This window comes from Melanotaenia boesemani, chromosome 2 (assembly GCF_017639745.1).
Source record: "Melanotaenia boesemani isolate fMelBoe1 chromosome 2, fMelBoe1.pri, whole genome shotgun sequence".
Taxonomy (NCBI): domain Eukaryota; kingdom Metazoa; phylum Chordata; class Actinopteri; order Atheriniformes; family Melanotaeniidae; genus Melanotaenia; species Melanotaenia boesemani.
This window is the reverse complement of record NC_055683.1, coordinates 8,321,387-8,333,849: the sequence shown is the minus strand read 5'-3', so window position 1 is coordinate 8,333,849 and position 12,463 is coordinate 8,321,387. Positions and strand designations below refer to the sequence as shown.

General features: G+C 40.3%; 1 long non-coding RNA gene across 3 annotated transcripts; it reads right to left on the bottom strand.

Annotated features, from left to right (window-relative positions):
- Positions 1–923: 923 nt before the first annotated feature.
- LOC121655268 lies at positions 924–12,081 on the bottom strand. 3 transcript variants are annotated; one of them, XR_006013122.1, is made up of 3 exons: positions 11,932–12,081; positions 11,324–11,443; positions 924–1,652 (listed from the first exon to the last, which is right to left on the bottom strand). It is a non-coding gene; the product is annotated as an uncharacterized LOC121655268 (long non-coding RNA). The 3 variants fall into 3 exon arrangements; XR_006013123.1 differs by lacking the exon at positions 924–1,652 and adding an exon at positions 2,227–2,295; XR_006013124.1 differs by lacking the exon at positions 924–1,652 and adding an exon at positions 7,479–7,491.
- Positions 12,082–12,463: the final 382 nt, after the last annotated feature.

Sequence of the window (12,463 nt, the reverse complement as noted above, 5' to 3'; positions counted from 1 at the left end):
TTTCTGAGCAGGTTCGACTCTTTAACTCAGAGCTAAGAGTTTTCTTTACATTAACATACGTGTACATTTACACGTGTGTAGTAATCCTAACCACCTGAACTGACTCACCTTATAATACGTACAGAAGTCAGATTTATTAAGTAAGAAATATATAAAAGATAAAACTAGTTCTCTCCTGCCTTGGAAATGTTTTAACTCCCCTTGAGGAGCTTTATGGATATAATGTGACAGGACAGCAGAGGTGAGGACCCAAACGCAGACTGATGAGGCAGGAGACAAACCAACGCCATTATCCAGGATTTAATATCAAGGAACAAGGAAACCGATACAGACTGAACACGAAACAACAACAATGATCTGGCACCGAGTCAGAGAAACCAAGGCGTAAATAAACAGAGGACGACTAACAGGGAACAGGTGAAGTGAGGGAGCAATCAGACCAGGTGAACTAACGAGCCGCAAACAAAACACACAACACACACGGGAACCAACAAAACTGGAAACTAAAGTAAACATGACAAAACCAAGAACATCACCTATGACCACGACATATAAGGCTCCTCTGATACTTCAGTATTATTCATTTCTTTTATTAGTTTCTTGCTGAATAAAGATTTAAAAGCTGGACCTGACACAGGATATGAAAGAAAGGAGCCCTGAGAGGACTTTGTTGTAAAGAGCTGCTGTACAAATAAAGCTGGATTGAATTAAACAGAAGAGAAAAGGAGAGTAAAAAGTGGAGAGAGGACAAAGATAGAAACAACAGAAACAATAGAACAACCAGCTGCAACACTGGCAGAGAAACAGAAAACATCCTACGGCCTTTATATGAAAACACAGCAGACAATCATCAGGAGCACCTGCAGAAAGACACACTGAAAACCATGAAAACAGCAGCAGAAAGTGTGTGTGTTCTACTATTCTTACACTTATACTTCACAGTCTGGACGGGGCTCAGCTTACATGCGTGTTGTACTTGTATGATGGAGCATGTTACAAAGAAACTTCTAGAAAAAACTAAACATGTTGCTTTGCGTTGCTCGTTGCTGTTACACACTGGATGATCAGACACATGTGGAACTAACAGTTCTGGTCTTTCCTACGTTTCTCAGGCCTCCATCTATTGGTGGTTTTATTGTCATTAGTTTCATTTATTTCAGCCAGTGATGAAAATAAAGAAGCTTTGTTAGGCGTCATTCACACACAAACATGCAACAGAATGAAAGATGAAATCACAACAAACATCATCATCTGTTCTACAGTTTTTCTTCCTCTAACTTTATACCATAAAACAATAATAATAAATTCTATAAAGTCCTTTGTGCTGAATTAATTTAAGGTAGATTCTCTCCTGGAGCATTAGAAGCACTGCTAGGTATGCGGCATAATGGAGTGAATAAAGAAGATTTATGGTCCTGTTAACAGTTCTTGGCAGAGGTTGGTCACCACCATGCACCTCTGGAGGAACGTCAGTGTGTCTTCAGGTGTCTCGGGTTTGCCAGCTTGAAGACAAAGTCAGTGCAGAAGGCAGAGATGATCCCTTCCTCAACATCGTCTGCTTTCACAACGTTTGGAGCTCTTTTGGTGAAGAAGGACATTTTCCAGTCTTGACCAGTCAGGAGAATAGTTGTGTGTGGAGATGGAAGGTCACGCTACAATCACACGGAACAAACACAACGAACCACATTAGAGCTCATTTTTTAATTCTTTGTAACGTAAATAAACTATTTAGTGTGTAGTCAAATGTAATTAAATAACAAAAAGTTTATGTGTCCTTTCAACTATTTCTGTTTTAATTGCATAATTTCAGTCATACAATCAATAAGAAAAGTTAACTTGCTAACTTTGTTGTGTGTGTTTGGTTCAGTTAAACACCACATGTCTGCATCAGAGTCTCCAAGAGGGATAAAAAGGTTCATGTTCTCCTTATAGACGTATGGGAGAAATATAAAGAGTCAATACCTGCAAGAGAAACAATACATTTAACATCTAAACCAGGTTTTAATGCTGGAAATTCTTGTTTCTGTATTTCAAAGGTTTCAGAAAGCTGAAGACAGCAAGAGGGTGATGTAGAGAAAATGTTGCTTCACTGGTCTGGGCGACATGGTTTAATATGCACCTGTTAACTCCTGGTAACTCTTCAACCAGAGCCTCCTCTCTGGCCTCCAGGTACAGCTGCTATGGCAGAGATTTCTCTGGAGGCAGGTGAAGCACTTTTTTGCAGACGCAGTCAAATCTTTGTCACTTCTTTCCCAAAGCTGGATGTTTTCGCTCCACTTCATCACAAACCTGCAGCTGAAGAAATATCAAACTGTCTTCAGTTTTACAATAATTGTAAATTTGTCCTCAACTAATCTGTGGTTCAGTACAGCCGAAGAAGGTTTGTAGAAATGGTTTCTGTAGAAATTGGCCCAGCAGCTTACTATTTAGACTAAAATCAGTTTAGAAAATATTTTCTGTAAACCTGAAACAGCTACACGTCAAAGAAAGGCCCAGAAAAATAAATAAAAATTAAATAAATGCTAAAACACTGGCTCTGTAACTGTTGAAACTTCATTTACAACGTGAAGGACTGAAAGTGAAAAAGTTTCAGCAGGAAGAGAAAGGGAAGGAGCAGAAACAGCTGAGTTCGTGTCCACATGGGGACGAGTTTAAGTGTAGCCATAAAAAATGTCCAGTGTTTGGACATTTTGTCCTCATACAAGCAACATTTTGGAAGCTTGTTAACACTCATTTTTGGAAGCAGGTCCCAAAGTGAATTAATCTGAAAGATCCATAGTTTTGTTTCTGCGTCTGTAGGAGCCATTTTTAAGTATCTGTATATATCTTGTTTGGCCACCAGGGGGCAGCATTGTACAGTCTTTTGTCAGCGCCTATATAAGCAGGAACCTTCCTGCAGGAGACAGCAGGGCCGGAGTGGGACTCATTTAATGCCTCAGACCGGCCGCTTCACATCACCACCTATTATTATTAAAATCATGTCATTATAACCTTACATGTTACGTCTACAAGAGCACAATGTTCTGTAAAACCTGGTAATTCAGTATAATTTTCTACAATATTTCTAATCCAGTGTAAGAAAGGGTTGCTTCACAATGTAGATTTATTTCAACATGAGTCCTCGTCTCCAACATTATTCTTTACATCCTTTCAACATCACCAGAATATAGATTATCTTCAAATAAGTGTTCACAGATATAGAATATTAAATAAGAATAATAAAATAAAAAGTGTTGAAGTTTATGAAGTTTTATTAAACATGGTTTAGAAGCTTTTGGAAAATAATTTTGTTTTTCTCAAAACAAATGATGAAATCTCCATTAAAATATGAATCAATCTGAATTAAACTACAAGGGAAGTTTATTTGTACTATAACACATTTCACATACGAGACAATTCAAAGTGAACATAAAACATTAAAATCATTACAAATGCTGCAAGAAAGCAGAAAAGACAGAAACAAACAGCAAAAATCACAATAAAATTATAAATTAAGTTAAAATGATTAAAAGCAAGATAAGTTAAAAGTTAGCTGCAGATTTCATGCATAGGTGCAGGAGAAAATAAAAGTTTTAACCTGATTTAAAGTGTCTACGTTTGTGTAGTGATGTGATGTATAAATTTAGTGGTGCTGTCACTGTATAACGCTGGGAGGTACAGAGAAGAAGTTCTCCAGAGAAAATGTGTGTTCTGAACAGCACGTTAGCTGTACGTTGTGGAGATTCCTGTTATGGAATAAAGTCATGTAGTACTTCAAAACGTGTCAAGTTACTACATAATTGACGATGAGGTGAAACGGGAAAACGCCGTAGATGACTCGAGAAGAAAAGTTGGACGTTGAAGGTGAACCATGCAGTTGGGAATTTCTGCCAAAGAAGGAGAGGAAGAAACGAGGTATTAAAAAAGAAAAAACTGTACTGTGGGCAGTACCACAGATGGCATCACCGAGGATTCAGAGATGGGCGGAAACGCTGCAAGCCTACAAATACATGACTGTGTACAAAGAGGGAAAACATCACGGAAATGCAGATGCTCTCAGTCGATTGCCATTACCAGAAACAAGCCAAACAGAAGAACCACAGGAGAGAGTTTCATGCTGGGAGGTCGGATATAACACTGGTAACTGCCGACCAAGTAAAAACATGGACAGACCAAGACTCAGTGCTTTCACAAGTGAGGGAGAAGGTTCATAAGGCTGGAAACCAGAACCAAAAGAGACGGAGTTTGTTCCTTACACAGTAAAAAACATAAGCTTAATACACAGGATGGGTGTGTGTTGTGGGGAACCAGGGCGATGGGAAGTTTTGGAACAACGTCACCAGTGTCATCCGGAAGTGTCCAGAATGAAAGCGCTGGACAGAAGTTATGTTTGGTGGCCTAAACTGGACAACAGATCGAGGACGTGATCAGGTTATGTACGGTGTGTCAGGAGCACAGGAACGCGCCTGCAGCAGCACCTTTGCCTCCCTGGCCTGCAAAACCCTGGAGCCTCTTCACATAGACTATGCGGGTCCCTTCCAAGGAAAAATGTTTCTGTATTTTTTACTGGTTGATGCACATTTAAAATGGATGGATGTTTATCCTGTAACTAAGGCAACGTCAGCCTCCACTGATGAGTGTTTACCTACAAGTTTCAGTAATCACGGGTTACCTGAATTGTTGGTGTCTGATAATGGTATTTTGTTTTTTAAGAACACAGTTCAAAGATTTTTTTTAAAGAAATGGGATCAGACGTGTCACTTCTGCACCTTACCACGCTTCAAGCAACGGGTTCACAGAGAGGGGGGTGCAGATATTTAAAAAGATGATGTTCTGAAGGTTCTGTAGAAACAAGAGCAGCCAGAGTGTTGTTCAGTTACAGGGTGACTCCTCAAACTACTGCAGGTCTTTCTCCAGCAGAACTGCTTCTGGGGAGGAAACTGAGGTAAACTAAAGGGTAAAGGAACACTAAGAGAGTCAAATCAAACAACATGACAAAACATCTAAAAGTCGATGTTTCAGGGCAGGAGACGCAGTTTGGGCTTTAAACTTCAGTTTTGGGCCTAAATGGGTTCCAGGAATCATCGAGTCTGAAACAGGTCCAGTATCATACACAGTCAGTGGTGTAGTCTACGTGATACGCAGGTATACGCCGTATACCCACTAGAAAATGTCACAAATTTCCGTATAACCACTAAAAATTGCTCAAAGATGCGTATCAACATCTTTTGTGACATAACTTTCACTTTCCTGGTCATAAATTAGCCACGAAGCCGGCCCGTTTAGACCATGAGGTATTCCGTCAAAAGTGACGTTGAGCCGCCGCAGAGAGAAAGCAGCTTGGCCATCTGTCCTGATCCTGACCTGCGTCCCTTAACACCTGGTGGCTGGTTGCTAGACAAGCGCGAATTAAAGAGTGGCGGATGAGAGGAAGAAGATGCAGCAGAAAAAGAAGATGAAGAAGATTTTTGGGGCGGTACGATGGAGAGGGAATGCAGAGAAAAAAACATGAAAAGAAAACAAAGTCAAATCACACTGTTTAAGTGTGTCAGTGAGTGTGTTGCTACTGGTTCAGTTTCCACTGTCGATTCGAGGGACACTGCAGTTACACACTTACGGACGAGGAGGTGAGCCTGACGCTGTCAACCTGGGCCACGTTTCAGAAAGCGGGTTTAGTGAAGACTCAGAGTTGGTCAACCCAGAGTTGCGCTTTAAATTCAGTTTGTTTAACCCGCTTAAAGTAAAGTAAAACAAGCCTTCACACACTATATGACAGCAATTTAAGAACACACCCATCATTGTCTCTCTCACAATCACACAAACATCCACATATATGCACAAACAAAGCCGTCTCCCCTCCCTACATTATACACAAACAAGAACTCCACAGTTTCTGTTTCTTAGTACAAAAATAATAAAAGTAATAAACATCTGGCTTGACGCCACTGTGAGGAAACAATATCTTGGGGAACCGATCTCACCAAGAGCCAGCCCACCCATTTCCACAGAGGCCAGCACAGCAACCACCCAGATCAGGGCAGACCAGAGTCCACATCACAGCTGTAGGACTGCAGCGCAGAACCCCCGGCCACTGGGACAAGGGCGATCACCACGGCAACGACCCCCAGTCCAAGCAGGCAAAGCTCCTGGGGTGAAGGATCTCCATGAGGAAAGGAATGGCTGTTATACATCTTGTGTTGTTTACATTTAGATAACATAACCAGTCTTTCATGATCTCAGTTATGTGTGGATGCAAACTTTAATAATTACTGTGGTGCTCATTAGCAAAGTATACATTTATGAGCAGTTGCTGCTTTTGGGAAGGGTGCTGGGGGACAGATGTTACACCAGGACATGATGTATGAGGGTGGAGGGTGGTTGGGGGGGGGATTAGAGTATACCCACTAGAATAAACTAGACTACACCACTGTACACAGTGGTACTCGGAGATGGAAGAGTTGTCAGGAGACATGTGGACCAGATTCGTGTTGGACATCTTTCAGCGGTGGAAACAGGAGCAAGTCACACGGAGACGGTGGAATCAGAACCGGTTCCAGCAGTGGAGGAAACTACAGGCGATGTCGAGGAGGTTGTTTTACAGCCAGAGACGGTGGAGAAGGAAGCAGCTGAGGAACCGGTGGTTACTCAAAGAGGGAAAAACGGAGAGACGTCACTCAGACCCTCGAAGGAGGAAATCAGAAAGGAAGTTACCACGTTAGTTGGAGGATTTCCAGTTAAAGTAAAAAAAGAAGTAAAATAAATGTAATAGTGGTACATGTTCTGTTCCTTATGTTGGATGGTGTAGTTTAATTTGTTTTTTAGCTAAGGAGAGGAGATGTAGTGATGTGATGTATAAATTTAGTGGCGCTGTCTCTGTATAACGCTGGGAGGTACAGAGAAGAAGTTCTCCAGAGAAAATGTGTGTTCTGAACAGCACGTTAGCTGTACGTTGTGGAGATTCCTGTTATGGAATAAAGTCATGTAGTACTTCAAAACGTGTCAAGTTACTACAGTTTGGTGAAAGTTTAATCTCCACTGGCAGTTTGTTCCACTTGTTTGCAGCATAACAGCTAAATGCTGCTTCTCCATGTTTAGTCTGGACTCTGGTCTGGACTAGTGGACCAGAATCTACGGATCTCAGAGCTCCGCTAGGTTTCTATTCTCTGAATTTATCCCAGATGGATTCTGGGCCTAGACTACAGCGTTCTTTGTCTTTCCCAGGACGAGCTGTTAAAGACCAGCTTCAGCCAGACTGTGTGCTATATCTCTCATCAACCAGCAAGACAAGACTGTGTTGTGTTCAAGGGACAGACTGCATGTGGAACACTCTGCACACAACATGCAAAAACACATGAACAGGAGTTAACAAGTGCATATTAAATGATATGATCCATACCAGTGACATAACCCTGCTGCTGTTTCCAGGTGTGTGAAGCTTTGAACTCCATGTGTTACACACGGGATAAATTCAGCCATGCTCCGCTTCACGAAAGGCTTTATTCATGCTGATCCCTGGAAGGACGAGGAACAGTATAGATCAGCGGTGGATGCTGTCAGCTGTTCTGCCTGACCGGCTACTTCCTCTAAGAAATTCCAGCTCCGGACCGGTCACCCCCATTAGTAGAGCGCTACTGCCACCTACTGGTGGAAAGCAGCGCAGCTATCCTCTCTAAACCAGCTACAGATTAACTGGAACATAAACATATGTAGACGTCCGAGTACGGATCTCACCTGGAACCACAAGGAACAGTATAGACCTGCGTCCCAATTCAGGCTCTGAACACGTTTTAGATTTTATAACAGAAAACATTTTACATATAAGATGCAACTTAAACAGCTTCAACTGAACAAGGCCGAAGACAACAGATACAAACGTGGAGTTTTTATTTATTTTATTTTACATAGAAAAATGAAATAATGTGCAGTTTCTTCAAAATATCAAGAGTTCTTGTTGCTTTCTGGTTCTTCACATTTTCAGCTGAGCTGGTTTAAGATTTCAGATCCACAATAAAAAGATTAAAAAGGTTTAGATCCAGAACATTTACACTTGTGGACATGAAATCTGCCAAGAATGATTAATAGCTGAAAACAGAGTTTACATCACTGACGATCCTTTCAATATAAAATATAAGATGAAAACATTAATGTGGATATTGATGTTTAACTGAGCCCAGACGAAGCTTTCCATGTCGGACCAGAACTGTTTGGTGGGAACACGTTGGAAAATATCTGGAAAATTGTCTCTTTGTTAGCTTTGCAGAACACACAGGCATCATCAATATTTATCTGGAATCTTTGAAGTGTTTCCTGAACAGGAAAAATCTGAAGTTAAACCTTAAAAGAAACTTCTTCCAGCTTGTTGTTAATCCAGTAATTATGAAGAAGTTTAGCAGCTTTTTCCCTGTAAAGCAGCCATGGTAGAGTCCCAGAAGAACTCTGCAGCAGCTGGAAGTGAACCGGACGCTTCATTCCTGATTTATTTGTTGCTCCAACGTTTGTCTGTGAGATCAACATCAGCCATGAAAACGTTATTAAATTCCGTGTTAATCTCTGGGAATGACGTGTTCTTCAACATGTGACGAGCCTGCAGGAGCTGCATTTAAGACAACAGCCAACTCTTCAGCTGTTCCAGGTAAATGACTTTTTTAAGGAATTCTGAATGTCAGAAGTCCCGTTTTTATCCAACAACTGACCTACAAACAGAATTCCTTTTCCACACCATGTGGGATAAAACAGATTTATTCTGATAAAGAAGCCCTTGTTGTTCCAGATATAACATCTACGGGGCTGAAGTTATGTTTATAAACCAATAACCAGATAAAAGAGCTTGTTTGTGGAAGTCAGCCGGATTTAAAGGAATTTTACCAACAGAAAAATGACCTTTCAACAGAAAATTAAAGCCACCAGGATGATTAAACAGAGAAGCTGGAAAAGCGTTCCAGATGCTGTCGGGTTCTTCAGAAATTCCAGAATCCGTTTCATTTTAAATGTGTTGTTTAGGGAGTTAAAGTCCAGAACCTCTAGACCTCCTTGTTCCCTACAACCTCTGATGAAGTCTTTCCTGAGATAACGGGCTTTTTCCTCCACATGGCATCATATAGTATTTATCCAGTTCTTTAATGATGTTTTGGGATGTGAAGCGACGATGAGACATTTATAGATCTGGATTTACCTTCTGCTTTAGAAATGAAGACTCTGCCACATAGAGAGAGATCTCTCATTAACCAAGAACTCAGTTTAGATCCTGTTTTTTCAATAACTGGATTAAATTTAAGTTGTAACGTTCCTGTTTAGCTTTACAAATTATAATTCCAAGATGTGTCACTTCCTCATTAACTGGTATTCCAGCGTAATGGGACCAGTTCCAGTTTTCCAGAGGAAACTGAACAGATGTGTCTACATCCATTTGAACCCTGATACATCACTAAATGAATTTATACAACTCACTGCGCTTACTATGTGATGATGATCCCTTAAAAAACTGCCGTATCATCAGCGAGCTGACAGGTTTTAAACTCCTTACCTACAGCAGGAATTCCCAGAAAAGGGGACGTTTTGATATGGGTGCCATTATTTGTGCTACTAGCAGAGAAAGAAAAGGAGATCCAGGGCAGCCTTGTCTACGTGGAATAATGAATCTGGTTGATGAGCCAGATTTCAGTTTAACAGAACCAGAACAAACATTATATAAAGTCCCAACTGCATTATGAAAATAATTCCCACATCCAGAGAAGGAAAAGATTTTACAATAAAGTTCTGCTCCGTGGTGTGAAAGGCTTTGTAAGAAGTGATGAGCAGAATGAAGCTTCCATCAGGTAACAGGTGATTGTAATCTATCATGTCTGATATTAAACGGATGTTGTTGCTAATGAGCCTTTTCTCCATAAAACCAGATGCTCTTCGTCTGTTTTCTGACTCCAGCCGTGTTTAAGTCTTCCAGCAACAATCAGAGCAAATAACTTTCATCATTGTTCAGTAAACTGACGGCTCTCCAGGTTTCACTCTGGAATTTATCCTTGTTTGCTTTGGGAATTAGTGGGATTATCCCTGTTTTAAAGTGGGGGGGGTCACCTTTTCCAGTGGCTTCTTGGAATCCAGCTAGTAAGAAGGAGGAAGTTTATCAGTGAATCTTTATAAAACTCCCAGTCAGGCCGTCATTCCCGGGAGCTTCATTTTCTTCCAGATGTTCCACACATTCCACACGTTCTGGTAAGGAAATCTGTCCATAACAAATATCTCTAAATTCCTCATTTAGGTTTTAACATGAGTAGAAATGTTGTTTAAAAAGTTTCTGAGTCAGAAGTTGTGGGGCTGAAGAGCAGAACTTCTGATAACAGCTGGCCACATGTTTGGAGATTCCATCCTGATCACTGGGAACGTTCCCGTTTACCATCACGTTACTTATTGGAGCATATTCAGCATTCCACTTTTCTAATCCAAGAAAATATTTAGTATTTTCTCTCCCTGCTCCATCCGTCTGCGTCTGGTTGTGATAAAGGCGGCTTTGGTTTTGTCCACATACATGTTGTCTAACTGGCTTTTAATAAACTCAGATGTTCTGTCTCCTGCTCATTAAGCTTCCATTAGTTTTCTTTTCATAATTTACTTTTGCTTCAATAATGTTTGATTCATTTTCTCTTTTTGCTTTGCCAATAATTTACCATTTTTAATAGCCGTCATGTGAATTTCATATTTCATTCATTCCCAATAACAACCATATTTACCAGAGTCACATGTTTGTTTCCAGAATCTACCAATGATGGCGTCAACGTCCCTTTTTACATCCAAATTATTAAGTATTGATCAATTTCCAATATCCTGAAACAATGTTCTGAGTACAACAATCATTAAGAGCAGTTCTACTGAATATTCCCTGATGAGCTGTTAAGATGGAGGCTTCTATCATCACGTCTTTGACCACATCCACAAGATGGTTGGAGATGAGCCAGAAATCTGTTGGTGATTGAAAGGAAAGGCTCCTGTTGCACCAAGTACACCTCCTCTGTTCTTCCTTCCTGTCTCACCACAGACCCACAAGTCCCAGTCACACACATTTATTTTAAGCTTGGAGTCTGTATTTGTGGTTTTTAGAGGCCATCGATCCACATCATCATCATCATCATCATCATCATCATCAGTACTGAAGTCGCCTCCACACAGAATTTTATCTTGAGAGGATTTTAAATGAAGTTGCTTCGTCTCATCTCAGCAGTTTGGAACAGAGTCTGATTTCTAACTTTATCATTGGAGCATAAATATGAAGCATTAGAAATAGTTTCTGATCTATTTCACACTAAAATAATGATTCTTCCTGAAGCTTCTTCCTCACTCTGTAGTGTCTGACCTTTAAATGGAGCTTTTAAGATGGCTGCTCCTGCTGATCCATGACTTCCACTGGAGAACCACGTCTCACTGCTCCACTCATTTTTCCACAAAGTCTCATCTGCTGCACGTGCACGGCTTTCTGGAAGAAAATAAAAACCTGCATTTTTACTTCCACAGAACAAAAATCCAGCTTTCCTCCGTAATAAATCTCTTCAGCCTCTGACATTAACAGAACAAGCAGAAAAAGACAGAAAGAAAACGATCTTACAATTAACTGTAAAAGCTGAAATAAAACCTTTTCTAAAGGCATCAGGAATCTGCCATAATTACACTGAATTTCTGCTATAAAACATTTATTCTCATTTTAAAATGAGGTATGTAGCGTCCCAGTGGAATAAACACTCTTAACTGATGGTCTGTAGAGGTTTTTATTCCATGTAAACATTCTTGAACCAAACCTAAACCAACGTATGAGCTAAACAAGAAAGAAACACAAAAATGTGCGTTACATTTCTGCATGGCGTTACTTCTGATACCTCAGTTAGCTTACAGCATCACAATTTAGCCATGTTTACATCCATAAAAACTCAGATTTTTTACATGTCTTAATGTAGTCATCGCATTTACCTTGATGCCTGTTTCGACTGGTGCTAAGGCTGGTTCTGTGCTTTTTATTGCGTCTTATGACGCATTTTAGCTCCGTGAAATACACTTTAAACCGTTTGAGCTACAACCCTTTCAAAACAAGACATTTCCGGGTTTACAGGAAGTTCCAGAATAAAATCCATGAACGACACAACCCGTCTGTGTCAGCTGACGTCACACTCGGGATCGCCACAGTCCAGCGCCATGTTTGTTGTAGAGATGGGATTTATGGCTCTTTGAAGGGAGCCGGATCTTGAGGAGCCGTTCCTTTCAAAGAGCCATTCAAAAGACTGGCTCGTTCTCACAATATCTTACAAAATTTCACAATATATAAGAATGACAAACAATCAAAATATGTACCTATATAACATCTACTATACAGGATTTAATAATTATAGGAAAATATAGATAAAAAAGGATAAACCTGAGCAGTCAGTGCAAATTCTAGTAAATGTTTTGGATAGAACTCACAGTATTTGTTTCCAAACAATTCTCTCTGTCCATAGATGCTTCA